Below are 27,735 nucleotides of genomic sequence, written 5' to 3'. Positions count from 1 at the left end.
AGGTTGGTCATAACTTTCCTTCCAAGGAGTAAGCATCTTTTAATTTCATGGCTGCAGTCACCATCTGCAGTGATTTTGGAGCCCAGAAAAATAAAGTCTGACACTGTTTCCACTGTTTCCCCATCTATTTCCCATGAAGTGATGGGACCAGGTGCCATGGTCTTCATTTTCTGAAAGTTGAGCTTAAAGCCAACTTTTTCACTCTCCACTTTCACTTTCATCAAGAGGCTTTTTAGTTCCTCTTCACTTTCTGCCATATGGGTGGTGTCATCTGCATATCTGAGGTTATTGATATTTCTCCTGGCAATCTTGATTCCAGCTTGTGTTTCTTCCAGTCCAGCATTTTTCATGATGTACTCTGCATATAGGTTAAATAAACAGGGTGACAATATACAGCCTTGATGTACTACTTTTCCTATTTGGAACCAGTCAGTTGTTCCATGTCCAGTTCTAACTGTTGCTTCCTGACCTGCATACAAATTTCTCAAGAGGCAGATCAGGTGGTCTGGTATTCCCATCTCTTTCAGAATTTTCCACAATTTATTGTGATCCACACAGTCAAAGGCTTTGGCATAGTCAATAAAGCAGAAATAGATGTTTTTCTGGAACTCTCTTGCTTTTTCCATGATCCAGTGGATGTTGGCAATTTGATCTCTGGTTCCTCTGCCTTTTCTAAAACCAGCTTGAACATCAGGAAGTTCATGGTTCACATATTGCTGAAGCCTGGCTTGGAGAATTTTGAGCATTACTTTACTAGCATGTGAGATGAGTGCTATTGTGCGGTAGTTTGACCATTTTTGGCATTGCCTTTCTTTGGGATTGGAATGAAAACTGACCTTTTCCAGTCCTGTGGCCACTGCTGAGTTTTCCAAATTTCCTGGCGTATTGAGTGCAGCACTTTCACAGCATCATCTTTCAGGATTTGGAATAGCTCAACTGGAATTCCATCACCTCCACTAGCTTTGTTCATAGTGATGCTTTCTAAGGCGCACTTGATTTCACATTCCAGGATGTCTGGCTCTAGGTCAGTGATCACACCATCGTGATTATCTGGGAAGCCCTCACAGTGCCTTGCAAATGTGTGAGAACCTTGTGGTCTGCACTGAACTACAAAGCAGCCCCCCACCCCCTGCCACAACCACCACTATTTCCAGCTGAGGTTTACCTGTTGTATTTTTTGTTGAAAATTCTGTGAAATCTCCTTTCACCACAAAAATAAGGCCAACGTGATAGACATTGGCCTCTCTACAGGAAGCACTGCAAACCTACTATACCTCAAAGCAGTAAAGACTTGTTGACACTCCTATATGCACAGCATCATTAAATCCTTCAAGCTGCACAGTTGATCTGCATGGTTGATCTTCTGCCAGTTGTAAACCTCACTGTCTCTAAGCCAAGTACTCCAGTTGGAATTTTGGAAGTGGACAAGGTAATTTTTAAACAAACAATGTTGGATTTAAAAAGATGAAACTGGAACCTATTATACAAAGTGAAGTAAGCCAGAAAGAAAAACACCAATACAGTATACTAACACATATATATGGAATTTAGAAAGATGGTAACAATAACCCTGTGTACGAGACTGCAAAAGAGACACCGATGTATAGATCAGTCTTATGGACTCTGTGGGAGAGGGAGAGGGTGGGAAGATTTGGGAGAATAGCATTGAAACATGTATAATATCATGTATGAAATGAGTCGCCAGTCCAGGTTTGATGCATGGTACTGGATGCTTGGGGCTGGTGCACTGGGACGACCCAGAGGGAGGGTAGGGGAGGGCAGAGGGAGGAGGGTTCAGGATGGGGAACGCGAGTATACCTGTGGCGGATTCATTTCGATATTTGGCAAAACTAATACAATATTGTAAAGTTTAAAAATAAAATAAAATTAAAAAAAAAAAAAGTGTCCTGCACCCATAATGTAAAAAGCTGTGGTAGGCATGATCTATTATAAGAAAACTCAGAAAAATTCTATATCTCCATGGGTTGGGGTGGCTCTGTCTCAGCCCTGAAGGGACAGATGAGACCCATTTAAAAAAAGCATGTACACAACCAAAGAAGCCCTTTTTCTCATGTGTACAAAGGGGACCTCATGGCTAGCAGGGATCTTGTCTCAGGCCCTCAGTGTTCACAGAGGTTGGCCTTGGAGATAAATTTGTTCCAGGCATATTTGGAACAACTTCAAACTATGGGCCTCCCGGGGCTTACTTGAGGCAGACACATCGACAACAGCACCTCAAAATGCCAGAGGGAGGGTTTCAATTAAGACAGGGATGGCTCCTCAGAAGATAAGTGGCTTTGCTAAGAACACCAGCATGTGTGTGTGTGTGTGTGTGTGTGTGTGTGTGTGTGTGTGTATGTGTGTGTAGGAGGTGGTAGTGGTACATCTTACAGTTAGTTGTTTGGGATAATAGTATAGGAACCAGGTTTCCTGGTGGGAGTTCTTGACTCTTTGTTTATTGCTTCTGTGACCCTGGGCAAACTACTCAACTTCCACGTAGTCCAATTTTTTGTGTGTGCTCAGTTGGTAAGTTGTGTCTGACTCTTTTGCAACCCCATGGACTATAGCCCATCTGGCTCCTCTGTTTACAGGATTTCCCAGGCAAGAATAGTGGAGTAGGTTGTCATTTCCTTCTCCAGGGGATCTTCCAGACCCAGAGATAGAACCCACGTCTCCTGCATTGGCAGGCACAGTCTTTACCACTGTACCACCTGGGAAGCCCCACTCCAATTTTACCTGTTGTAAAATGAGCAAAAAAAATGTATCTATACATCTACAGGCAGTTCTGTTTTATTCTGATGCTTATACAAAGGGCCTGAAACCAGCTAGAGGCCAGAATTGAAGAAGTAGCACCTTTGAGCCCCATGGAAGAACACAGAACCAGACACCTCAAAGTCCCCAAACTCCCCCTCCAAACAATAGACTTTTGGGGACAGGCTTCTAATGTGCTTACTTGGACAATATTCAGATCTTTCCAGTGTGTTGATCAAGATTTCCAGAACTCTTTTTAGTTAAGAAACAACTTCATGAAACTGCTGACCAAAAGTCCAGTGGAATAATTAATACCTTGGTTCAATCCCTTGGAAGATTGCCTGGAGAAAGGAATGGCAACCCACTTCAGTATTCTTGTCTGGAAAATCCCATTAACAGAGGACCTGGCAGGCTACAGTCCATCAGATCACAGAGTCAGAATGACTGATTGACTAACATTTCATTTTCATTTAAGGCTAAATTAACCAATGAGGGATATTTTACTGTGGTTGTTTGGAATAATGTTGATGGTTTTTAATGATTGCTGTTTTTGTATCTATAAAGAAGCCTTCCTTGTTCTTTCTTTTCTTTTTTTTTTTTTGGTCTCTGTCACAGTTTTTTTTTTAATTTTAATTGGAGGCTAATTGCTTTACAATATTGTATTGGTTTTGCCATACATCAATTTGAATCTATTAAATTGTTAAGAGTTACAGGGAATGAAAAAAGAAGCTTTTTTTGTTTTCATTCCCTGTAACTCTTAACAATCTAATAGATTCTTTGGTAAACTGAAAATGAAACATTTCAAAATGATTTTCCGATTTTTACTGTCTGCCTTTGTCCACCCCAACCTCAGAAATGTTTTGTCTTTACTTCTCATGGAAATACAGTCATCACAAAGTTTCAAAGAAAAGAAAACCCAGAAGCAATACCACATTCTTAGAGAATTCATCTTTTTTTTTTTTTTAATTCATCTTTGAGAAAAACAAAGCAAAAAGCATCATCTCCATCCTCTGAAATACTACTCATGAATGAAGAGCCATATGAATTCTCTTTCAGTCTGTAGAAGCTGTGGATGACTTGGAAACAAATTATCCTGAAAAGTTACCCAACACAGATGTCCACCTTGGCTATGGGATAACAAATCATGAAAGGTGCCCAGTGTCCACAGTGACAAGTGCTACTTCTGTTTCTGATTGCCCAGAAATGACTGATACACTTTTAGCATTGCATGCTGAAATCTGGAATAAGCTCTTAACCAGACTTTAAGAGGTAGCTAAAAATAAGCTAAGTGCAAAGCCTAAATGAGGCTGAAAACATTCTCTGAAGCCACAAGGTATTCCCCTTGTATCAAAATGATCTGACTCAGCCCTTGGCAATTACACAGGAGAGTCCTCACAAAACTCCATGGGAAAAAAACCCAAGAAACTAGAAGTATAGGTAGAAAAAGCACACATGTCATGATATGACAAGATGGCCATTGGCTGTGTAAGAAAATAGAAGTTATTGAAACCAAACCAAGAGAATGATAAAATGAATTGTTTCTTTTCAATTAACACAGAAGATAAAAGGACAAATGGAGCGAGGAAAACAGAAACCAGTGTAGGGATGTTGGCAAAAATAACCATGTGGTCATGAAGTTGACAGCCTACCAAGCTATCAGACATGCAAAACTGATGTTTCAATTGTTACAAGGAAAACATTCTAGCAGCTTCATTAGTACTGGGTTAAAAAATGGAATCAACTCCAAGTAGAAAGGACATAAGGCAAGATGCACTGTATAATATCAATTTTTTGACTCCTTTAAATTGAATTGATAAAAAATATCAGCTCCTTCTTATACAAAAAAGCATTCATTTTATAGACAAGACTACTAACCCAAGTAAGATGTTCAAATGAAATTATAAGAGAGTAAACATCCAGATTCAGAATGGCTACTCATTTAAACAGAAATCTCACATTGTCATGGGGTCTCAGGAGCACATGCTATGAGCATGACTAATGGCAAAGTGGCTAATTTCTGAGATCAACTTCCAGGTCACTTAGAGATACTGGTTCAAAAGTCCATTTGTGCCAAATTTGGAAGACGCAAAAACAATGTTTAAACAATATTTTGGAACTGATACTTTAGATCAAAGTTTTCAAATTACCAGGACAAATCAAGTTTGTTTTTTTCTTTTTCTTATGGAAGCAGAAAAGACAATGTGACATCCACAGTTGCTTGAGGTGTCAATACTCCTCCTTACCCTACTTAAAATGAATAAAATACAGTAGTGGGAAGGAATACATTGTTTTCCCCAGGGTAAACTCTTTCTCTCTCATTAATACATTTAACAACTAATTTTCCTCCCCATTTTCATATTAAAAAATAAAACAGGAAAAATAAAACAGGAAAAAGCAAAACTAATGATGACATCAGTTGGAAACCTGTAGACATCTATATTCCTCCAATAACTCTAAAACTGTTCTTCCATGACCATTCTTGAGTTTCTTTGCCTTCAATTTTTACCCTTACTGTAGTGGAAAGGTCACAGTCTTTCTGTGACAAATTTCTTTTACATTTCAAAAATCTGACCTAATACATATTCAAATGTATTTTTTTCTTATTACAGTTCATTCTAAAGAAACCCATCATGTCAAATCAAAAGGAGTTACTTTCCTTTAAATAAAATATATGAATAGATGATTAAGACACATGCCTCCTGAAGTACAAGAGAACTGTTAAATATTTCACAAGCCCACAGCATGCTACTGGAGACTATTGACAAAATTCCATGAACTTGATCTATCTCTTTATTGAAATCTTCTTATATATTTTTATTGCTGTTGTTGTTAAGTTGCTTAATAATGTCTGACTCTTTGTGACCCCATGGATTACAGCCCACCAGGTTCTTCTATCCATAGGATTTCCCAGGCAAGTATACCAAAGTGGGTTTCCACTTCCTTCTCCAGGGGTTCTTCTTGACCCAAGAATTGAAGCCACAACTCCTGAATTGGCAGGCAGATTCTTTACTACTGAGCTACCAGGGAAGCCCCATCTTTTATTATCATTTTGTAGCCATTAGGACTCATATCTTATAGGCATATTGTTAGATTTGTACTTACTTCATTTTCTTTTGAATAATCATACATAGTATTCCTGCCAGGAATCCTGCACAAGCCTCTACATCAGCCTCATCTACTAGGGGTCAAACATTAGAAGAAAGAAAAATACAGTCTCACAGCCTTTGAAACTGAGTCCTCAAACACAGGTCAAATATGGAATTTTTCATGAAAAAAGTTATGTTACTCTAACATTCAATATTTAAGGAAAAAAAATAAATGCACAGGAAAGGAGGATAGTCCAATGATAAAGTAAGAAAAGATAGAAAATTTATTTGGTGGTCAATCAGTGTTTTCTAGGGAAGAGGGAGTCTTGACAAAAGACATACTCTATTCCAGTCTCATTGGAAACTGTCTCTGTACATATTGGCTGAGAGACTTTTAGTAAGTTAGATGTCCTGTACACAGTCTTTTATATCTTCCAATCAGATAGTCATATTCTTGATGTGGGTATCCAGTTCACCTGGAGCTAGCTTTCTCTTATTGTGAGGACAAAAGCTGCCTTTGAAATGTATGAAATGCTGCCCCCAGCTGACAGGAATAGCTAGACCTTGACATTGCTAGGAGATGACGTGGCAGTCACAGTCAGGCCTGGATATATTTCTGTTGTAGAGGTGGGAACATCACAGGACACCAACCTCATCAAAGCCACTCTGTGACCATAAGAAAGTGAAAGAAAATCTCCAAAACAGTGACAAAAAAGCCAAGGCCATCTTATAATTTTCTAATTGGACACAACATTATCTGATTTTTAATTTCTAGGTTTCATCATTCTACAGTGGGGGGCGGGGGTAGTTATCTTAAGAATTAATGCTTTTGAACTGTGGTGTTGGAGAAGACTCTTGGACTGCAAGGAGATCAAACCAGTCAATCCTGAAGGAAATTGACCCTGAATATTCTTTGGAAGGACTGATGCTGAAACTGAGGCTCCAATACTTTGGCTACCTGGGGAAAAGAGCCAACTCATTAGAAAATGCCCTGATGTTAGGGAAAGATTGAAAGCAGGAGGAAAAGGGGATGACAGATGATTAGATCATTGGATGGCATCACCAACTCAATGGACATGAATTTGAGCAAGCTCCAGGAGATGGTGAAGGAGAGGGAAGCCTGACATGTTGCAGTCCATGGGGTCTCAAAGAGTTGGACACGACTGAGTGTCTGAACAGAAACAATAATTTTATTGATTGCATCATATTCTATCAATTGAATTTCCCATAGTTTACTTCATCATTCTCTTATTGTTGGATACGGAGTATTTCCATGTGTTTATTTTTATAATTATTGAGACAATAAATGTACCTGTGCAAATTGTTTTTATATTTATGATTTCTTAAAGTTATAGATTCCTGGGCTTCCTTGGTGGTCAAGTGGTTAAGAATCTGTCTGGCAATGCAGGGGACACTGGTTTGATCCCTGGTACAGGGTGATCCCACATGCTGTGGGGCAAATAACCCCATGTGCCACAACTACTGAGTCAGCACTGTAGAGCCCTTGAGCTGCAATGACTGAGCCCACGCATCACAACTAAAGAAAGTCTGAGTGCAGTAACAAAGGCCCACCACAGCCAATAAACAAATAAATCTTAAATAGATACACATTCCTAAGAGTATAACTTCTTGGCCAAATTATTTAAACATTTAAAATCCTAAGTAACTAATAGTCAGTTATTACTTAAACAATAAGTAATGATTTGTTATCATTTTAGTTATTGCCAAATTATTTTTAAAACAACTTACATGAACACAAACTTTTTCAGAACAGTTAAAGGATACAATTTAGCATCATTTTTATGTTAATTTGATAGAACATTGTAGATGTAACTTCACTGAGAGTATGATTTTATCATCTTTGATTAATAAAATTGAGTTGTACCTCATCAATTGAATTATTATTTGTATTTCCCATTTTATTCTTTTTTTTTTTTTTAACTTTTTTTCCCATAAATCTGTTGGGATGTTAATGTTTCTCTTTTCAATTTGTATGTGTTATTTAGAAACTTTGTTTTGAGGTTCCAGAAGCAGACGAGTAATGTGCAAGGACAGAGTATTTAACATTAAAGAAAAATCTTTTTTAACTCAGAAAAACTTTCTCTTTAAACATAAATCTTTGGGAGGGAGATCATGGAAGAGTTATAAACAAAAAGAGCAATTGTCTGAGCATCCAGGTTGGCCAAAATGAATCTTAACACATTTATAACACTGATATCACAGAAAATGAAGTGAAAGTGAAAGTTGCTCAGTTGTGCCCGACACTTTGCAACCCCATTGACTATACGGTCCATGCACTTCCCCAGGTCAGAGTACTAGCATGGGTAGCCTTTCCCTTCTCCAGGGGATCTTCCCAAACCAGGGATTGAACCCACGTGTCGCACGTTGCTGGCAGATTCTTTACCAGCTGAGCCACAAGGGAAGCCCAAGAATACTGGAGTGGGTAGCCTATCCCTGCTCTGGAGGATCTTCCCGACCCAGGAATTGAACCAGGGTCTCCTGCATTGCCAGTGGATTCTTTACCAACTGAGCTATCAGGGAATCCCCTGGTCACTTCATATCCTGCCTGAGTTCTTTATATAATTGATGTACTGGAGCTTCCCTGGTGGCTCAGCAGTCAAGAATCCGTCTGTAGGAAACAAGGGTTCAATCCCTGATCCAGGAAGATTCCACATGCCATGGAGCAACTAAGCCCATGTGCCACAACTATTGGGCCTGTGCTCTAGAGCCTGGGAACAGCAACTACTGAAACCCTCCTGCCCTAGAGCCCATGCTCCACAAGAGAAGCCGCCGCAGTGAGATGCCTGTGCACGGCAATGAGAGAGTGGCCCCTGCAGCAATGAAGACCTAGCATAGCCAAAAATAGATAAATAAATTAAAAAAAAATTGAAATATTAATTCTTTGTCAGTAGTCCTGAAAATACTTGATACTTATTCTTTCATTTAAATATTTAGTTATTTTCATCTATATAGTTTAATATACTGAGGTTAAGTGAGCCATTTTTCTATTATGCATTTTTTAAATGTTTACTTAGCTTATAAGGCATCAGTGAAAGTGAAAGTCGCTCAGTCCTGTCTGACTCTTTGCCACCCCATGGACGATACAGTCCATGGAATTCTCCAGGTCAGAACACTGGAGTGGGTAGTCTTTTCCTTGACAGGTATAAGGCACTGGTATTCCTAGAATATTCCTTTTAAATGTATACCCATGTATAGATTTCATTCATTCAGAAATGACTTTGGTGTTTAGTAAAAAATAAAATAATTTATTTCACAAAATTTTCACCCATTTGACTCAAGACACTGAGAAATGTCTTTATTCTCCATCAATTTATTTCACCATCTTTAAAACAAACTTAATAGTAATATAAAACAATACATTTATAGATTATCTCTTTTGTTTCCATTATCTGTCTCATGTCAGATTCACATAGAAAACTTGCTAAAATATTGAAACATGTTTAGTATCTGAGGAGAGTATTCACTTGTTATTCCTTTCAGCATTATCTTTGAAATTTTTGATGTCTATTCTTTTTATCTCAAGTATTCCAAACACTCAAAATTTTCAAACTTGGGGTTAGCTGAAATACATACTTCTCAGAGTACCATATCTCTTCTTTTTGTTTTTATAATGTTATTTGTCATCTGCACAGAAAAGTGTGTTCACAAAGTGTGTATTTTTTTCCCCTTTTCTCACCATTGAATTGAGTTATATCTTGCTACGAAATGGGATACTATTAAATTGGAAAGGACAGCCTTCAGTTTTTGGATGTTTTCATTAAAGAGCTGTCAACCTTCTCTAACATAAAACTGGAGAACAGTTTGATCATGTAGTGATATTAAAATTTTTACTGATGGTATTACCAAATGTTGCTACTCTTCTCCATGAGTAAACCTAGCAGCCTCTTGAAGCCAGTAAAAGACCATAAATCGTTGATTCAGTTCAGAGAAGGAGGCAGGCAGCACAGACAAGTCCAAGACCAAGCAAAGGGGCTTTTTGCTGAAATCTGTATTCCAGCTCTCTAAATGGAGGTATGAGCTGTCTTCTACTCTCAGTTGTGACTTACTTATTCTATGACTTATCCCATCTCAGAGTTGTGGTGAAGCAAGTGTGCTAAGATCAGATCAGATCAGTCGCTCAGTCGTGATTAACTCTTTGCGACCCCATGAATCGCAGCACGCCAGGCCTCCCTGTCCATCACCAACTCCTGGAGTTGATGAGACTCACATCCATCCAGTCAGTGATGCCATCCAGCCATCTCATCCTCTGTCATCCCCTTCTCCTCCTGCCCCCAATCCCTCCCAGCATCAGAGTCTTTTCCAATGAGTCAACTCTTCACATGAGGTGGCCAAAGTACTGGAGTTTCAGCTTTACCCTCATTCCTTCCAAAGAAATCCCAGGGCTGATCTCCTTCAGAATGGACTGGTTGGATCTCCTTGCAGTCCAAGGGACTCTCAAGAGTCTTCTCCAACACCACAGTTTAAAAGCATCAATTCTTCGGCGCTCAGCCTTCTTCACAGTCCAACTCTCTCTACCATACATGACCACAGGAAAAACCATAGCCTTGACTAGACGAACCTTTGTTGGCAAAGTAATGTCTCTGCTTTTTATTATGCTATCTAGGTTGGTCATAACTTTCCTTCCAAGGAGTAAGCATCTTTTAATTTCAAGGCTGCAGTCACCATCTGCAGTGATTTTGGAGCCCAGGAAAATAAAGTCTGACACTGTTTCCACTGTTTCCCCATCTATTTCCCATGAAGTGATGGGACCAGATGCCATGATCTTCGTTTTCTGAATGTTGAGCTTTAAGCCAACTTTTTCACTCTTCACTTTCCCTTTCATCAAGAGGCTTTTTAGTTCCTCTTCACTTTCTGCCATAAGGGTGGTGTCATCTGCATATCTGAGGTTATTGATATTTCTCCCGGCAATCTTGATTCCAGTTTGTGTTTCTTCCAGTCCAGTACATCATGTTTCTCATGATGTACTCTGCATATAAGTTAAATAAACAGGGTGACAATATACAGCCTTGATGAACTCCTTTTCCTATTTGGAACCAGTCAGTTGTTCCATGTCCAGTTCTAACTGTTGCTTCCTGACCTGCATACAAATTTCTCAAGAGGCAGATCAGGTGGTCTGGTATTCCCATCTCTTTCAGAATTTTCCACAGTTTATTGTGATCCACACAGTCAAAGGCTTTGGCATAGTCAATAAAGCAGAAATAGATGTTTTTCTGGAACTCTCTTGCTTTTCGCATGATCCAGCGGACGTTGGCAACTTGATCTCTGGTTCCTCTGCCTTTTCTAAAACCAGCTTGAACATCAGGAAGTTCACGGTTCACATATTGCTGAAGCCTGGCTTGGAGAATTTTGAGCATTACTTTACTAGCGTGTGAGATGAGTGCAATTATGCAGTAGTTTGAGCATTCTTTGGCATTGCCTTTCTTTGGGATTGGAATGAAAACAGATCTTTTCCAGTCCCGTGGCCACTGCTGAGTTTTCCAAATTGCTGGCATATTGAGTGCAGCACTTGCACAGCATCTTCTTTCAGGATTTGGAATAGCTCAACTGGAATTCTATCACCTCCACTAGCTTTGTTCATAGTGATGCTTTCTAAGGCCTATTTGACTTCACATTCCTGGATGTCTGGCTGTTGGTCAGTGATCACACCATCGTGATTATCTGGGTCATGAAGATCTTTTTTGTACAGTTCTTCTGTGTATTCTTGCCATGTCTTTTTAATATCTTCTACTTCTGTTAGGTCCATACCATTTCTGTCCTTTATCGAGCCCATCTTTGCTCAATATTCCTTTGGTATCTCTGATTTTCTTGAAGAGATCCCTAGTTTTTCCCATTCTGTTGTTTCCCTCTATTTCTTTGCATTGATCGCTGATGAAGGCTTTCTTATCTCTCCTTGCTATTCTTCAGAACTCTGCATTCACATGTTTATATCTTTCCTTTTCTCCTTTGCTTTTCGCTTCTCTTCTTTTCACAGCTATTTGTAAGGCCTCCCCAGACAGCCACTTTTTTTTTGCATTTCTTTTCTATGGGAATGGTCTTGATCCCTGTCTCCTGTACAATGTTACGAACCTCATTCCATAGTTCATCAGGCACTCTATCTATCAGATCTAGGCCCTTAAATCTATTTCTCACTTCCACTGTATAATCATAAGGGGTTTGATTTAGGTCAAACCTGAATGGTCTAGTGGTTTTCCCTACTTTCTTCAATTTAAGTCTCAATTTGGCAATAAGGAGTTCACGGTCTGAGTCACAGTCAGCTCCTGGTCTTGTTTTTACTGACTGTATGGAGCTTCTCCATCTTTGGCTGCAAAGAATATAATCAAACTGATTTTGGTGTTGACCATCTGGTGATGTCCATGTGTAGAGTCTTCTCTTGTGTTGTTGGAAGAGGGTGTTTGTTATGACCAGTCCATTTTCTTGGCAAAACTCTATTAGTCTTTGCCCTACTTCATTCTGTATTCCAAGGCCAAATTTGCCTGTTACTCCAGGTGTTTCTTGACTTCCTACTTTTGCATTTCAGTCCCCTATAATGAAAAGGACATCTTTTTTGGGTGTTAGTTCTAAAAGGTCTTGTAGGTCTTCATAGAACCGTTCAACTTCAGCTTCTTCAGCATTACTGGTTGGGGCATAGGCTTGGATTACTGTGATATTGAATGGTTTGCCTTGGAAACGAACAGAGATCATTCTGTCGTTTTTGAGATTGCATCCAAGTACTGCATTTCAGACTCTTTTGTTGACCATGATGGCTACTCCATTTCTTCTGAAGGATTCCTGCCCGCAGTAGTAGATATAATGGTCATCTGAGTTAAATTCACCCATTCTAGTCCATTTCAGTTCGCTGATTCCTAGAATGTCGACATTCACTCTTGCCATCTCTTGTTTGACCACTTCCAATTTGCCTTGATTCATGGACCTGACATTCCAGCTTCCTATGCAATATTGCTCTTTACAGCATAGGACCTTGCTTCTATCACGTCACATCTACAGCTGGGTATTGTTTTTGCTTTGGCTTCATCCCTTCATTCTTTCTGGAGTTATTTCTCCACTGATCTCCAGTAGCATATTGGGCACCTACTGACCTGGGGAGTTTCTCTTTCAGTATCCTATCATTTTTTCTTTTCATACCGTTCATGGGGTTCTCAAGGCAAGAATACTGGAGTGATTTGCCATTCCCTTCTGCAGTGGACCACATTCTGTCAGATCTCTCCACCATGACCCGCCCATCTTGGGTTGCCCCATGGGCATGGCTTAGTTTCATTTAGTTAAACAAGGCTGTGGTCCTAGTGTGATTAGACTGACTAGTTTTCTGTGAGTATGGTTTCAGTGTGTTTGCCTTCTGACGCCCTCTTGCAACATCTACCGTCTTACTTGGGTTTCTCTTACCTTGGGCCTGGGGTATCTCTTCATGACTGCTCCAGCAAAGCGCAGCCATTGCTCCTTACTGCCGAGGACCAGCCCCGGCTGATCCAGGGTATTCGAAGGGGAGATGGCGTCGGGCCTTGGACGAGGGGTTTCTCCTCACTGCCACCCTTCCTGACCTTCAGCGTGGGATAGCTCCTCTAGGCCCTCCTGAGCCCAGGCAGCCACGGCTCCTTGGATGTGGGGTTGGTCCTCCCGGCCACTGCCCCTGGCCTCGGGCGTGGGGCGAGGGATATCTTCTCCTGCCCGCCGCCACTGGCCTCAGGCTTAGGGGCATGGTGTAGCTCCTCCCTCCCACCACCCCTGGCCTCAGTCTTAGGGGCGTGGGGTAGTTCCTTCTGCCCACCGCCCCTGGCCTCAGTCTTAGGTGCATGGGGTAGCTCCTCCCGCCTGCAGCTCCTGGCCTTGGGCTTGGGGCAAGGGGTATCTCCTCCCGGCCACCGCCCCTGACCTCAGACACAGGGTAACTCCTCTCGGCCGCCCCCCCTGACCTCGGACGCGGGGTAGCTCCTCTCGGCCATTCCTGTGCCTTTGCAGTCTGGTACTCTCGGCCGCTGCCCCTGACCTCGGATGTGGGTAACTCCTCTTGGCCGCCACCCTTTGGGCATGGGGTCCTCCTGGCTTCTGTCTCTGACTTTGGACGTGGGGTGGCTCCTTTCGGCCATGCTGAGTGCGCCCATCGCAGCCGCCTGAGCTTGAGCGTGCCCTTCGCAGCCGCCTGTGCTTAAGGTATCCTCAATTCAAGTAGGGGCTCTTCACTGACTTTCTGCACTGTCCTGATGCCATTTCCTAAGTCAAAGAAGCTTTTTTTCATCTAGGCAGTTTCTCCTTCAATCCTCCAGGCCTAGTTTAAAGACTGTGGGTAGAAATGCTCAAAAACTATTAGGTTACTTCCCCAAACTCTGTGCGTCATGGTTCAGGTGGGAAAACTGCCAGTCATGAAGGAACTTGCTGAATAGATCCCATCAGCTTCATAGCTCTAGAAATTTCTGACATATTGTGACACATATTCAATTTAAAATTTAATTTATGGTACCATGCTGGACTTTCCAGGACTTTCAGCTGGCTCAGACAGTAAAGAATCTGCCTGTATTGCAGGAGACCTGTGTTCAATCTCTGGGTTGAAAAGATCCCCTGGAGGAGGGCATGGCAACCCACTCCAGTATTCTCGCCTGGAGAATTCCATGGGCAGAGGAGCCTGGCAGGCTACAGTCCATGGGGTTGCAAAAATTGGACACGACTGAATGACTAACACACTGGACTTTCCATAAGTCATATATATTTAGGCGTATTTTACTGAGAAATTCTAAGAGTAGACAAGTCATTCTTCACCAAAAGTCTCTATCATTTTGAGACATGTGTTGTTATTTACTTTAAAGGTATTTACCTGGTCTCAGTAAAGTATTAAAAAGTGAGCACACACATGATATTGCTCTCCTATATTCAAGTTCTGTCTCTCTTTTTTTAAGATATTTTTGATTTTAAGGTCTTTATTGAATTTATTACAGTATTGAGTCCATTTTCTCTTTTGGCTTTTTGGCTGTGAGGCATGTGGGATCTTAACACTCTGACCAGATATCGAACCCACACCCCTTAAGTTGGGAGGTGAAGTTTTAACCACTGGACCACCAGGGAAACCCCTGTTCAGGTTCTCTTTAAACACTGTCATCATATTCAGTCTTGCTTCACTTGGATCTTAACATCTACATCTTATGAGCACACACAGTGAAGAAGGCTATTGCTTCTAATTGCTGTAAAATGTTTTGAGCTAACTATGATTCATTGTTCAAAAACACTAGCTGGAGTTCCTTTTGTACAACATCTGGAAGAAAACTGTTATCTTGAATCTAGACCCACACTGTTGAATCAGCATTCTGCAATGGTGGAAATATTCCATATCAGTTGCAACCACAACTGTAGCTGTTGGGAAGCATAGTGGAAAATAGACGTAAAAGGAGAAAGTCCTTGGGAAAATGGCGAAGGGCCAGAAGTACGCGGCTTTGCACTATGGACAGAAAGACATCTCCTGACTTTGGTTATGCTTGGCGCCAAGAGTTAATAATAAATAGGGATGTTACTTGTGAGAGCGGGTTGTGGGAGAAGCCCATAAGTCATTTAGAGCGTGCTGTCCTTGAAATGTTTCTACTGATTATGTGTTAACTCTGTATGCGCTCTGCTGGCCGCATACTTTAAGCTCTTTGTTCCTGCTTCTATAAAAAAGCTTGACTTCAGAAATAAACTTGTCAGTCCTTGCAAGAGACTGTCCAAGTGTCCTTCTTTCAGGTTTGTCGCTTCCAAGTCCCGGGGAGAAAACCCCCAACAAGTGGCACCCGAACAGGGACTTGAGAGAAAGGCTGAACAAAGCGATGAGCCCCTGTAGAAAGAGGTAAGCAGGATGGGACAACATAGCAGTAAAATTCCTTTCATTTCTATAATGCATCATTTTTTGAAACAAAATGGTGTTAATGTTTCAAGAGATCAGTTGAATGACTGCTATCATATACTAGTGGAACATAATCCATGGTTCCCGGAGGAGGGGACGCTTGATCTTGATGTATGGAAAAGGGTTAAGAATAATATTTTGCGAGCATATTGGCAAGGGTTACATGGTCACTCATACGGGCTATCATAGAACAAATTGAAGGGCATAACGTTGATTTGGAAGGAAAAACTATTCGATCTTTACATGAATATGAGCTTAAGGAACAAGATATGCAAGGTGCTTTGAAATATAAGAATGTTATGCTCAATCAGACACAATCCTTAGAAAAACAACTTAGAGACATATATATATATACAGGATATGTCAAAATTGAAGCCACTTGGAATGGGAGTCATTTCATTCAACGGACAGCCCAAATCTGAGGTTTTTCCTTCTGCTCCGCCTGTAACAGCAATTGCTAACTTTGCTCGTACTAATCATTTCACTCCTCCTCAGGAGATGCCTACTTGCACTTTCGCTTTCCCAATGCAATTTAATCAACCTGCCTAAGGCCAAATTGGGCTAATCTAGATTTTGGCATGTTGTCTAGCTTTAAGAAAGCATGTACTCTGTATGGACCTACTTCTCCTTACTGTATAGAATTTCTCAGAGGATGGGCTAACCATTGGATGCCACACGATTTTTTTTCAAGTAGCAAAGATGGTTTTAAATCCTCAACAATTACTGCAGTAGCAAATGTGGGTTAATGATGAGGCCCAACAGCTGATGATTGACCAGCAATCTCATGGTAACCCTGCCAATTTAACCTGTGATATACTGACTGGAACAAGAGCCATGGCCGATATGATTGCACAATTAGCTAATATTACCCCTCAGATGTTATATTTCATTAAAGAAACTGCCTGCAGGGCATAAGCAAAGGTTGAGAGCACTAACTCTGATGGTTCATTTGTTAAGATTATTCAAGGACATGAAGAGGAATATTCTCAATTTATAGGAAAATTAAAGGATGCAATTAAAAAATCTATTAAGGATGTGACGTCACAAAATATTATTTTAAAACAACTTGCTTTTGAAAATGCTAATGAGGAATGTCGATCCGTGCTCAGACCTATTCGAGAGACTGGCTCTCTTATGGAATATTTGAAAGCATATAGGGACATTGGGTCTATGTCCCATAGAGCAAAATTGGCAGCATTGGAAACCTCTAATGTACAAAAGGCTGCTAATACCAAATGTTTTAACTGTGGGAAGCCTGGCCATATGAAAACAATGTCGCCTGCCAACACAGGCCAGAAAAAATAATACTACTTCTAATAGGAAGAGACTCCCAGGAGTATGTCCAAGATGTAAAAGGGGGTTTCATTGGCTGAATGAATGTCATTCTAAATCTGATAAGGATAGAAACACTTTGAACCCTGGTGCACAGCAAAAACAACAGGGAAACTGATAAAGGGGCCATCCTCTAGCCCCACTACAAAAGGAGGACCTAGCGTTATGACACTACAAGCAGCTACATCTAAGAGTGCTTGCATTGATATACCTAATCCTTATGATGTGGAACTAATAGAATTATACAACCCCCACAAAATTCCCACTGGATATTATGGCCCGATTCCACCCGGGACAATGGGACTGATTTTGGGACATAGTAGCTGCACAATGAGAGGTTTAATGGTTTTGACCAGTGTTGTGGACGAAGATTATGAAGGGGAAATACATGTTATGGTAAATGTTGTGAAAACAGGAAATGCATACTTACAAAAAGGGGAATATTTTGCACAATTATTAACTTTTGCCATATGTTAAACCAATGAAGGCATCTGATAAAGTTCGACAGGGAGGCTTTGGCAGTATCAGCCTTACTTTTGCACTATCCACCTTATTAAAGGAACATCAGAAACCTATGCTTACTTTACACATACGGGGAAAGAATTTCACAGCATGTTAGATACTGGAGCTAACATTTCAATCATTAGAGCTGCAGAGTGGACCCTCGATTGGGGTAAGGTTATGGCTCCTTCTAGACTATTAGGAATGGATGAAACTGATGCCACACAAACTTTTGTCAGTGCATCCTACTTACAAGTGTATGGCCCTGATCAAATTGTAGCTTATCTTAAACCATATATTACTAATATCCCTATCAATTTATGGGGATGAGATTTTCTTGAACAAACAAAAGCCACAATTTCTTTAAAGGAACCTTTTTAATGGGGACCATTGAGTTAACACTGCTGCCCCTCGATTGGGAATCTGATACCCCAATATGGACACCTCAATGGCCCCTAACTAAAGAAAAATTGGCAGCTCTTATGCAATTAGTTAATGAACAGTTACAAAAAGCTCATATAGAACCTTCATTTTCCCCGTGGAATTCCCCTGTTTTTGTAATAAAAAAAGAAGTCAAGAAAATGGTGAATGTTGATAGATTTAAGAAATGTTAATAATACCATGTTACCTATGAGGCCCTTACAACCCGGATTGCCCTCCCCTTCTATGGTACCAAAAGGATGGTCTATAGTTATTATTGACTTACAAGACTGCTTTTTTACTATACCTTTGCACCCTAAAGATAGAAAACGTTTTGCATTTTCAGTTCCTTCTATAAATCACATGGCTTCTGTTAAAAGATTCCAATGGAAGGTGCTACCTCAGGGAATGATGAACTCCCCTACCATTTGCCAATATCTCATATCTGTTTTATTACAACCCATTAGAGACAAGTATCCTACTGCGTTTATAATTCATTATATGGATGATAGACTTCTCTCTATGGAATCTGAACTCTGTTTACAACAGTTATGTAATGAAGTTTCTATTACTCTTCAAAATCATGGCCTCCTTGTTGCACCAGATAAAATTCAATGGAAAGCACCCTTTAATTATTTAGGACATGTTATGGAAGAATCTAAAATCAAACCTCAAAAACTCAAATTTCTGTGCAATCTCTACGCACGCTGAATGATTTTCAAAAATTGCTAGGGGATATTAATTGGCTGCGGCCATCTGTCGGCATCCCCACCTAGGCCTTACAAAATCTATTTAAAATTTTAGGGGGATCCCCCGACCCTAATAGCCCTAGGCAACTAACAAAAGAGGCCAAAGAACTGGCCTTAGTGGAGAAACGCATTCAACAATCTTTTTCAACTCGGCTAGATTATGATCAACCAGTTTCTTTATATATATTCCCTAGTGAAAATTCACCCACGGCAATTATAGATCAACACAGCCCAATAGAATGGGTATATTTACACACTAAACAGTCTAAAAAAATTGTATCATATATTGAGAAAATAGGGCACTTAATTGTGTCAGGAAGAAGCCATGTACAAACTTTGACTGGATTTGATCCATATGTAATACACATTCCCTTGACAAAACAGGAATTGCAAATTGCCTTACAGTATAACCTGACCATGCAAATGGCATTAAGTGATTTTCAGACTGTTATGTCATTTCATCTGCCGAAAGGAAAATCATGGGACTTTCTACAATGTACTAAATTCATTGTAACTAAGATCACTGCATCCCAGCCTATTTCCAATGCACCCACCTATTTCATTGATGGCAACAAGAAAGGCATAGCAGGGATTGTTGGCCCTGATATCAAAGAGAAATTACCCACTACCTATTCTTCAATACAAAGAGTTGAATTGTATGCTTTATATGCTCTTTTGTCGCTTCAACTGTTATCCTTCAACATATATACTGATTCCAAATACCTTGCTTCCCTTTTTCCTGATTTTCTTACCATCTTTTTATACAACCTAAATGAAGAATTATATACTCTCTTTTCACAGACTCAAGCTTTAATTCGTTCACGTACGGAACCTTCCTTTATTGCACATATACGTGCTCATTCAGGTTTACCTGGCCCTCTGGTCGCAGGAAATGATGCTGTTGATAGGCTCATAGCTCCCATTTTTACATCTGCCAGTGATGAACATGCTAATCTTCATGCCAGTGCTAACAGAGTGCACTCTAAATACCATATTCCTCTCACAGAAACACGACATATTATTAAAACCTGTGATGTCTGCGCCCCTCTGCACTTACGAACTACGATTTCAGGAGTTAATCCCCAGGGGCAACAACCTAATTCCCTTTAGCAATCTGATTTCACTCACTGCTCCTTAAGAAAGTTTTCTTTGCTTTTTGTCTCACTTGATACATTTTCAGGCTTTATCTGGGCAGTACCTGTCTCTTCAGAATCCAACAAACACACCATTTCCACACTCTTACTCACCTTCCCCATTATGGGGATTCCTTCTGTCTTGAAAACAGACAATGGACCTGCATTCACCTCGCATTCATTTCATTCATTTTTATCAAAATGGAACATAACACACATTACAGGAATATTCTATAATCCTCAGGGTCAAGCCATTATTGAAAGAGCCCACCACACCCTAAAACTCGTTTATTAAAACAGAAAGGGGGAATATGGAAGAGGAGATACACTTCTTATCTCATGAACCCTCAATTACTATTTTTTTCCCTCAATTACTAATATCTTTAACTAAACTTAACAAAAAATAATTCTGACACTCGTGCAAATAGACATTTTGCAGAAGACAAAAACAGCAAATTAGAAATCAATACATCAATATGGTATAAGCAATTTAATCAGTGGCTGCCAGGAATCTTACGACTCCTAGGCAAGGGTTATGGTCTTGTCATTGCAGATGGAGAGGAAATCTGGGTTCCCCTTTGCCATGTCTGCTACCGAGAAGCACCCCAAGACCAGACTCCCTCGAAAAGTGATGAAGTTGATGCGAAGGGTCTCAATGACCCTGGAGGAGCCAATGAGGAAATGCCATCGTCTGAATCCTTACCTGACATGGGCTCAAGTGAAAAAACATGACTCATCAGGCTGAGCAGACACTGACGAGCAAGAGGAACATCATAACTGCTCCTGGTTTAATAGATCAAGCATTGGAGGCTTTCATAAATCTAAGACAAGTTTCTGGACTGATAAGGACATACTGCTGAATTGGTATAACGGGGGCTTATCACCCCCACAACCCAGGATTGTTGTCCCCATTGTGGGGCCGGAGCAATGGCACATTTGGAAAATTCCAGCAGCCTTAGAGCACTTCGCTAGTGCTTATGGGACTGTGGGTGTGTCTCGTCCTTCTAATTATACCTTCCTATATAATAGTACTGGCTATATTCAATCATGTGTTCACGTTCTGTATTTGTTTATTGTAGGGCATTTTGATATTGACTTATCAGCCAAGATTGTCAATTGTACTGCATGTGCATTGTATACCTGCTTAATCACACCATTTCATATCACAATGCTAGCATTGTGCTAAACAAAGATCTGAGTTATGGCTTCCCATAAACTTAATTGAGCTTTGGACTGATTCTATATTTCTTTCTGTATTGTTGAAAACTAGGCTTAGGCGATCTAAGCGCATCATTGGGTGGATTATTGCAGGCATCTTAAGCCTTATCTCCATTGTGACTGTAGGAACTTTGTCTGGTATGGCTTTACATAATTCTATACAAAATTATGATTTTATCACTGTTTGGCACAAAGACTCTCATGATCTGTGGACTTGACAAGCTCAAATAGATCAGCAATTACAAACACGAATTAATGAGTTACAAACTGTGGTTATCTACTTAGGAGATCAAATGCAGCAACTGACTTTCTGAACACGTATACGCTGTCACTGGAATTTTACTTCTTTTTGTCTGACTAACATGCCCTATAACAGCACTGAATATCCTTGGAATAAGGTTAAGGCGCATTTGCAGGATCTCACAAGTAACTCAAGTTTAGACATCAATTTGTTGAAACAACAAGTTGCTAATTTTCAAGTTAGAGTACCTAGGGAATTGTATAGTACTCAGTTCTATGATACTTTAACCAAAACCCTATTGTCTCTAGACCCTAGAGCTTGGCTTTCAGGAAGCATTATTTTTATATATGTATTAATCACCCTGCTCTTTTTGTCCTTGATTATGGGATACAGAAGTCTCTACTCAAGACTCCGTGCCTCCCACAACGGAGTCCAACTAGCTGCCACCATGCTTAATTTAAAAACAAAAGGAGGACATGTTGGGAAGCGTAGTGCAAAATAGCCATAAAAGGAGAAAGTCCTTGGGAAAATGGCGAAGGGCCAGAAGTACGCAGCTTTGCACTACGGACAGAAAGACATCTCCTGCCTTTGGTTATGTTAGGCGCCAAGAGTTATTAATAAATAGGGATGTTACTTGTGAGAGCGGGTTGTGGGAGAAGCCCATGAGTCATTTACAGTGCGCTGTCCTTGAAATGTTTCTACTGATTATGTGTTAACTCTGTATGCGCCCTGCTGGCCGCATACTTTAAGCTCTTTGTTTCTGCTTCTATAAAAAAGCTTGACTGCAGAAATAAACTTGTCAGTCCTTGCAAGAGACTGTCCAAGTGTCCTTCTTTCAGGTTCGTCGCTTCCAAGTCCCAGGGAGAAAAACCCCAACAGTAGCCACTAGCCACTTGGGGCTAGTGGGCATTTGAACAGTGGGTAGATTTAAAATTTTTATTTAATTATAACTGACTTAAATTTAAACACTCAAATGTGGTTAATGGCTACTGTATTGGACAGCAGCTCTAAATGTATGATTTGGATTTAAAAATTACAGCATTTTAGAGAAGAATTTTTCCACCACCAATTTTTTACCACTGATGTCAGGAATGGAGTACAAAATCAATACATATTTGCAAAACTCACCATAATATTGTAAAATAGTGTGCAAGTCACTCAGTTATGTCCAACTCTTTGAGAGCCCATGGACTGTAGCCTGCCAGGCTCCTCTGTCCATTGGATTCTCCAGGCAAGCAAACTGGGGTGGGTTGGTGTGCCCTAATTAGCCTCCAATTAAAATACATTAAAAAAACCAAACTTTTGGTTATTTCTTGTGAAAAAGTGATACAGGTATAGATCAGATATTTAGGCATTGATTAGATATTTATTTGTAATGTTTACATAGATGAGTACCTGAACAAGGTATTACTCAAGGATTGATTCAAAAGATCTGGTGCTTATAGTCATTCAGAAGATATTGTGTTAGAAAAGCAGTCAACAGGGAGTGAAAGAATAAACCTTGATAAAATTCTAACTAAGGAAAAACTATGGTATGAAATATAATTTATGGTTATAAGGATGGGCTTTGAAGAGGAACAAGGGAGCCTTGGCATGGTGACTGATAGCTGTGTAATACTGGCAATTTACATAGAATCTGTAAGCTTCAGTCATTTTACTATAAAGTAGGAATGCTTGTTATTGTTTAGTCATGTTTGACTCTTTGCAACCTCATGGACTACAACCCGCCAGGCCTCCCTGCCCGTCACCAACTCCCGGAGCTTGCTCAAACTCATGTCCATTGAGTCAGTGATGCCATCCAACCATCTCATCCTCTGTCGGCCCCTTCTCCCCCCCCCCCCCCCCCCCCCCCCCCGCACCCACAGCCTTCAATCTTTCCCAGCATCATGGTCTTTTCAAATGAGTCAGTTCTTCACAGCAGGTGGGCAAAGTATTGGAGTTTCAGCTTCAGCATCAGTCCTTCCAATGTATATTCAAGATTGATCTCCTTTAGGATGGACTGGTTGGATCTCCTTGCAGTCCAAGGGACTCTCAAGTGTCTTCTCCAACACCACAGTTCAAAAGCATCAATTCTTCGGCACTCAGCTTTCTTTATAGTCCAACTCTCACATCCACCGGAGAAGGCAATGGCACCCCACTCCAGTACCCTTGCCTGGAAAATCCCATGGACGGAGGAGCCTGGAAGGCTGCAGTCCATGGGGTCGCTGAGGGTCGAACACGACTGAGCGACTTCACTTTCACTTTTCACTTTCATGCATTGGAGAAGGAAATGGCAACCCACTCCAGTGTTCTTGCCTGGAGAATCCCAGGGATGGGGGAGCCTGATGGGCTGCTGTCTATGGGGTCGCACAGAGTTGGACACGACTGTAGTGACTTAGCAGCTCACATCCATACATGACTACTGGAAAAACCATAGCCTTGACTAGATGGACCTTTGTTGGCAAAGTAATGTCTCTGCTTTTTAATATGCTGTGTAGATTGGTCATAGCTTTCCTTCCAAGGAGCAAGCATCTTTTAATTTCAAGGCTGCAGTCACCATCTGCAGTGATTTTGGAGCCCAAGAAAAGAGTCTGTCACTGTTTCCATTGCTTCCCCATCTATTTGCCACGAAGTGATGGGACCAGATGCCATGACCTTAGTTTTTTAAAAGTTGAGTTTTAAGCCAGTTTTCTCACTCTCCTCTTTCACCTTCATCAAGAGGCTCTTTAGTCCCTCTTCACTTTCTGCCGTAAAGGTGGTATCATCTGCATATCTGAGGTTATTGATATTTCTCCTGGAAATCTTGACTATTATTCCTATTAAAGTAAGAATGATAATGATAGGTTAATAAATTTTAGGATACAATACCTTGGATAAAATAAATACTATACCTGTTAAACTTTTCATATAATTAAGTTCTCCTTGTGTATCTAAAGCATAAAATCATACAAATTCAGAAATATGTGAATGTTGAAGGAGAGCATCCCTGGTATACAGAAAAAAATTACTTTGCTAATAGACAAATAAAGAGATCGTCAATATTCCCAAATCCATAAGAATGGAAATAACGTTTATTTACAGATGCATGTGAATAAAAGTTCATACCACTTGGTGGCAGTATAATACATTGGATTAAACAGGACTTTAGCACAAGAACTGATTTAGGTACAAATCTCAGTTACCTTATTCAATGATTCTATGAATTCAAGCAAAGTTTGTAACCTTTCTAAGTATATAGTGGAAATAATTATGTCTGTCTTGACTGTATTACATTAAAGCTGTGAGAATCACTTAAGAATTATGTCAAAGCATCTTCAATTTTAACATACTATATAGAAAGTCTCCAAACTTTCATTCACAGAATCACTGCAGTTATGAGGCTGTATAAGAAAGTAGTAAATTTCAAAAGCAATAGAAGCAAAATTAATCACTGATGAGCTGACACTTGCAAAATTGGCTGCCACGCACCTGCTCTTCCCACCTGGCATTAGCAAAATTGGCTGCCATGCACCTGCTCTTCCCACCTGGCATTAGCCTCCATCTATGTCATGACATCAAGGAAGTTGTTGACTGTATTTCACCAGCTGTCGGATGCTAAAATTTAATGCACACAGAGTGTGCTATGCAAAATAACCTTGCTTCCAAAGTATTTAAGATTTTCTGAGAGCTTTGAGATTTGTTTAAATCAAATTAGAAATTAGTTTAAATCACAGGCAAATTTACTGAAAAATGGGAGAACAACAGAATTGTACAAATTAATACTTTAAATACACAAAATCAACAGGGGGACTAAGAAGATTAGTAGCTGCTTCAAAGGAGAATGAATTGAAGACTGAAGTATTAAGAGACACTCAATAAAAATAAAATCAGAGAGGTATTCTATTTTTTTTTTTTTTGCAAAAGTGGCACATTATATGATTATGTTATAAAACTCAAATAAGAGCTACAGTTATACTACTCTGCTATTATAAAATCAGGTTGAAAAATAATGTCCCTCATAAAATCTCAACACTTAATTCTCTCCATTCTAAAGATTGTTGAATATATGCAATTGTAGCTTAAATCTTAAATATAAGATAAACTATTTTCCAATAATATCGTGCTTTATTTTTCAAGATAAAACCTACTGAACTCTCCTCCCCCACCATTTATTATGAAATGTTAGTTTTTCTTTTAGATCAGTTTATGCAAGTGTACTTTATCTAGTATTCAATTATACAATGAGGACTTCTAGTACGTTTTAAGATGATTTATTTAGGAAAAAATAAAGTTAGATTTGGAAATTGATAAAATAATTTGATGTGGTTAGATACATATCTTGGTGAGGTTTTGTTTTCTTTTTGTTTTTTTACTCTGTATCAAATATGCTTTTTCTCACAAATGAATGGAGAGACAGCTAATGCTCTCAGATGGACTGTTTATTTATACACATAAGAATTTTTTGCAAATGCTTATTGACGATATATTTTCTTTTTTCATAAATTGTTACCTCATGTTTTCTTCTAGTTTTATATTGCTATTTTTTTTAACTGACTAGAAAAAAACCCTTGTATATTAAGACTATAGTTCCTTAATTTACATATACATTTCAAATGCTTTCTGTGTTACTTGTCTTCAATTTTTGTTATAGTGCACACATTATTTACACTTGATTTTTGGTATTTTTCTTTATTGTTCTTTTCTTTTTGAGAAACAACAACAATATACTTTTATTTATTTTTTTTATTGTTCCTTTCTTTTTTGACAGTTATGGAAGATCATTCTCTACCTAATGTATTTCTCTTTTGGTCTAGCCTCCACTTGACTCATTGCAAAAGACCCTGATGCTGGGAAAGACCGAAGGCAAAAGGAGAAGAGGGTGGCAGAGGATGAGGTGTTTAGATAGCATCACCAACTCAATGGACATGAATCTGAGAAAACTCTGGGAGATGGTGAAGGACAGAGAAGCCCGTCATGCTGCAGTCCCTGGGGTTACAAAGAGTTGGACTGGACTTAGCAAGTGAAGAGCAACAATCACATGACTTGATGGTTCTATGGCTGTACAAAGACCACTTTGTTCTGCTCTCTTTTGCCTAGACACCCTAAATTTTCTAATGCTCTTTTTGATTATTTTACCTGTCACAATGTTGCTTCCTCAGTAATCTGTAATCAGGAGAATGTCATTCTTGGTTGAACCAGATTCACAGTAGGTGATCAAAAATGATGATTATTCAGACGTAAATATTCACTGGTAAAGTTTCTCGTAGGATGAAGGAAATTTAAATAAAGACATTTAGGTGGTGTAGAATAAGTATCTTTGGGAACATTGTTTTAATTAATTCATTTTTTAATCAAAGGATAATCGCTTTACAGAATTTTGTTGTTTTTTTTTGCCATGAATGAGCCACAGGTATACATAGAAATTATGAAGGAGCATGTTGAAGGGTCCAGACTCTACATCAGATAACATGGATATAAATTCTAGCTCCAACACTACATTAAGTTGATCATTCTCCTTGCCACTCAGTTTCCTCATCTTTAAAGTGGGAATAATAGCCCTGAGAGAGTGGTTTAAATGGTTGAAGGAGATGGTGCATCTCCAAAATATTATAAGTATGCAATATTATTTTAATAATGTCATTTAAATAAATTATAAAAATCTTTATTTTTGCTATTTCCAAGTAGGTGAATACCTCTCTCATCTTTTTCATTCTTAGCTCTAATCATTTGTATATTTATAAGAACAAATTGCTCTTTACATTCCCTGGGCTTTGTCAACTCCATTAGTATATTTTTAAAAGCTACATTTTTTAGATATTCTGCTATATGATCTAAATCCAAAGATTAAAACAAAGTTATCCTTGACATTTACAAAGATAACTTTAGTATTCATATAGTAAGTAAAAGGATATAAAAATATATACAGTAACTGAATGATATTGGAGTCAACCTTTAGCTTTTTACTCTGCTGTTTTAGTTAACACCATAAAATATATCCTATAATATTATTATTTCCTTTCTTTCAGGGCTTCCCTAGTAGCTCAGCTGGTAAAGAATCCACCTGCAATGCAGGAGACCCCAGGTGGATTCCTGGGTCAGGAAGATCTGCTGGGGAGGGAATAGGCTACCCACTCCAGTATTCTTGGGCTTCCTGGTGGCTCAGCTGGTAAAGAACCTGCCTGCAATGCGGGTGACCTAGGTTGGGAAGATCCCCTGCAGTAGGCAACAGCTATCTACTCCAGTATTCTGGCCTGGAGAATTCCATGGACTGTATAGTTCATGGGATCGCAAAGAGTAATATTGGGGTCTGAATGATATTGGGGTCAACCTTTAGCTTTTACTCTGCTTTTTAAATTAATACCATAAATTCTATTGCTGTAATATTATGGTTTCCTTTCCTTTAAAGCTACTATCCTTTTTCTTCACTTCTTTTCCATATTCTGTCCCCTATTTCCCCCTTAATCCC

The 27,735-nt window shown here is 39.6% G+C and overlaps 1 protein-coding gene and 1 pseudogene across 1 annotated transcript in view; one reads left to right on the top strand and one right to left on the bottom strand.

Moving 5' to 3' along the window:
• Nucleotides 1–27,735, bottom strand: part of KLRB1 (killer cell lectin like receptor B1) — a 119,881-nt gene that overhangs the window by 27,898 nt on the left and 64,248 nt on the right. The window lies entirely within an intron of this gene.
• LOC133248626 (endogenous retrovirus group K member 18 Env polyprotein-like) lies at nucleotides 17,215–23,086 on the top strand (annotated as a pseudogene).

Source organism: Bos javanicus, chromosome 5 (assembly GCF_032452875.1).
Source record: "Bos javanicus breed banteng chromosome 5, ARS-OSU_banteng_1.0, whole genome shotgun sequence".
NCBI classification, from domain to species: Eukaryota; Metazoa; Chordata; class Mammalia; order Artiodactyla; family Bovidae; genus Bos; species Bos javanicus.
The sequence above is the reverse complement of the archived record's forward strand: the minus strand, read 5'-3'. Positions and strand labels throughout refer to the sequence as shown.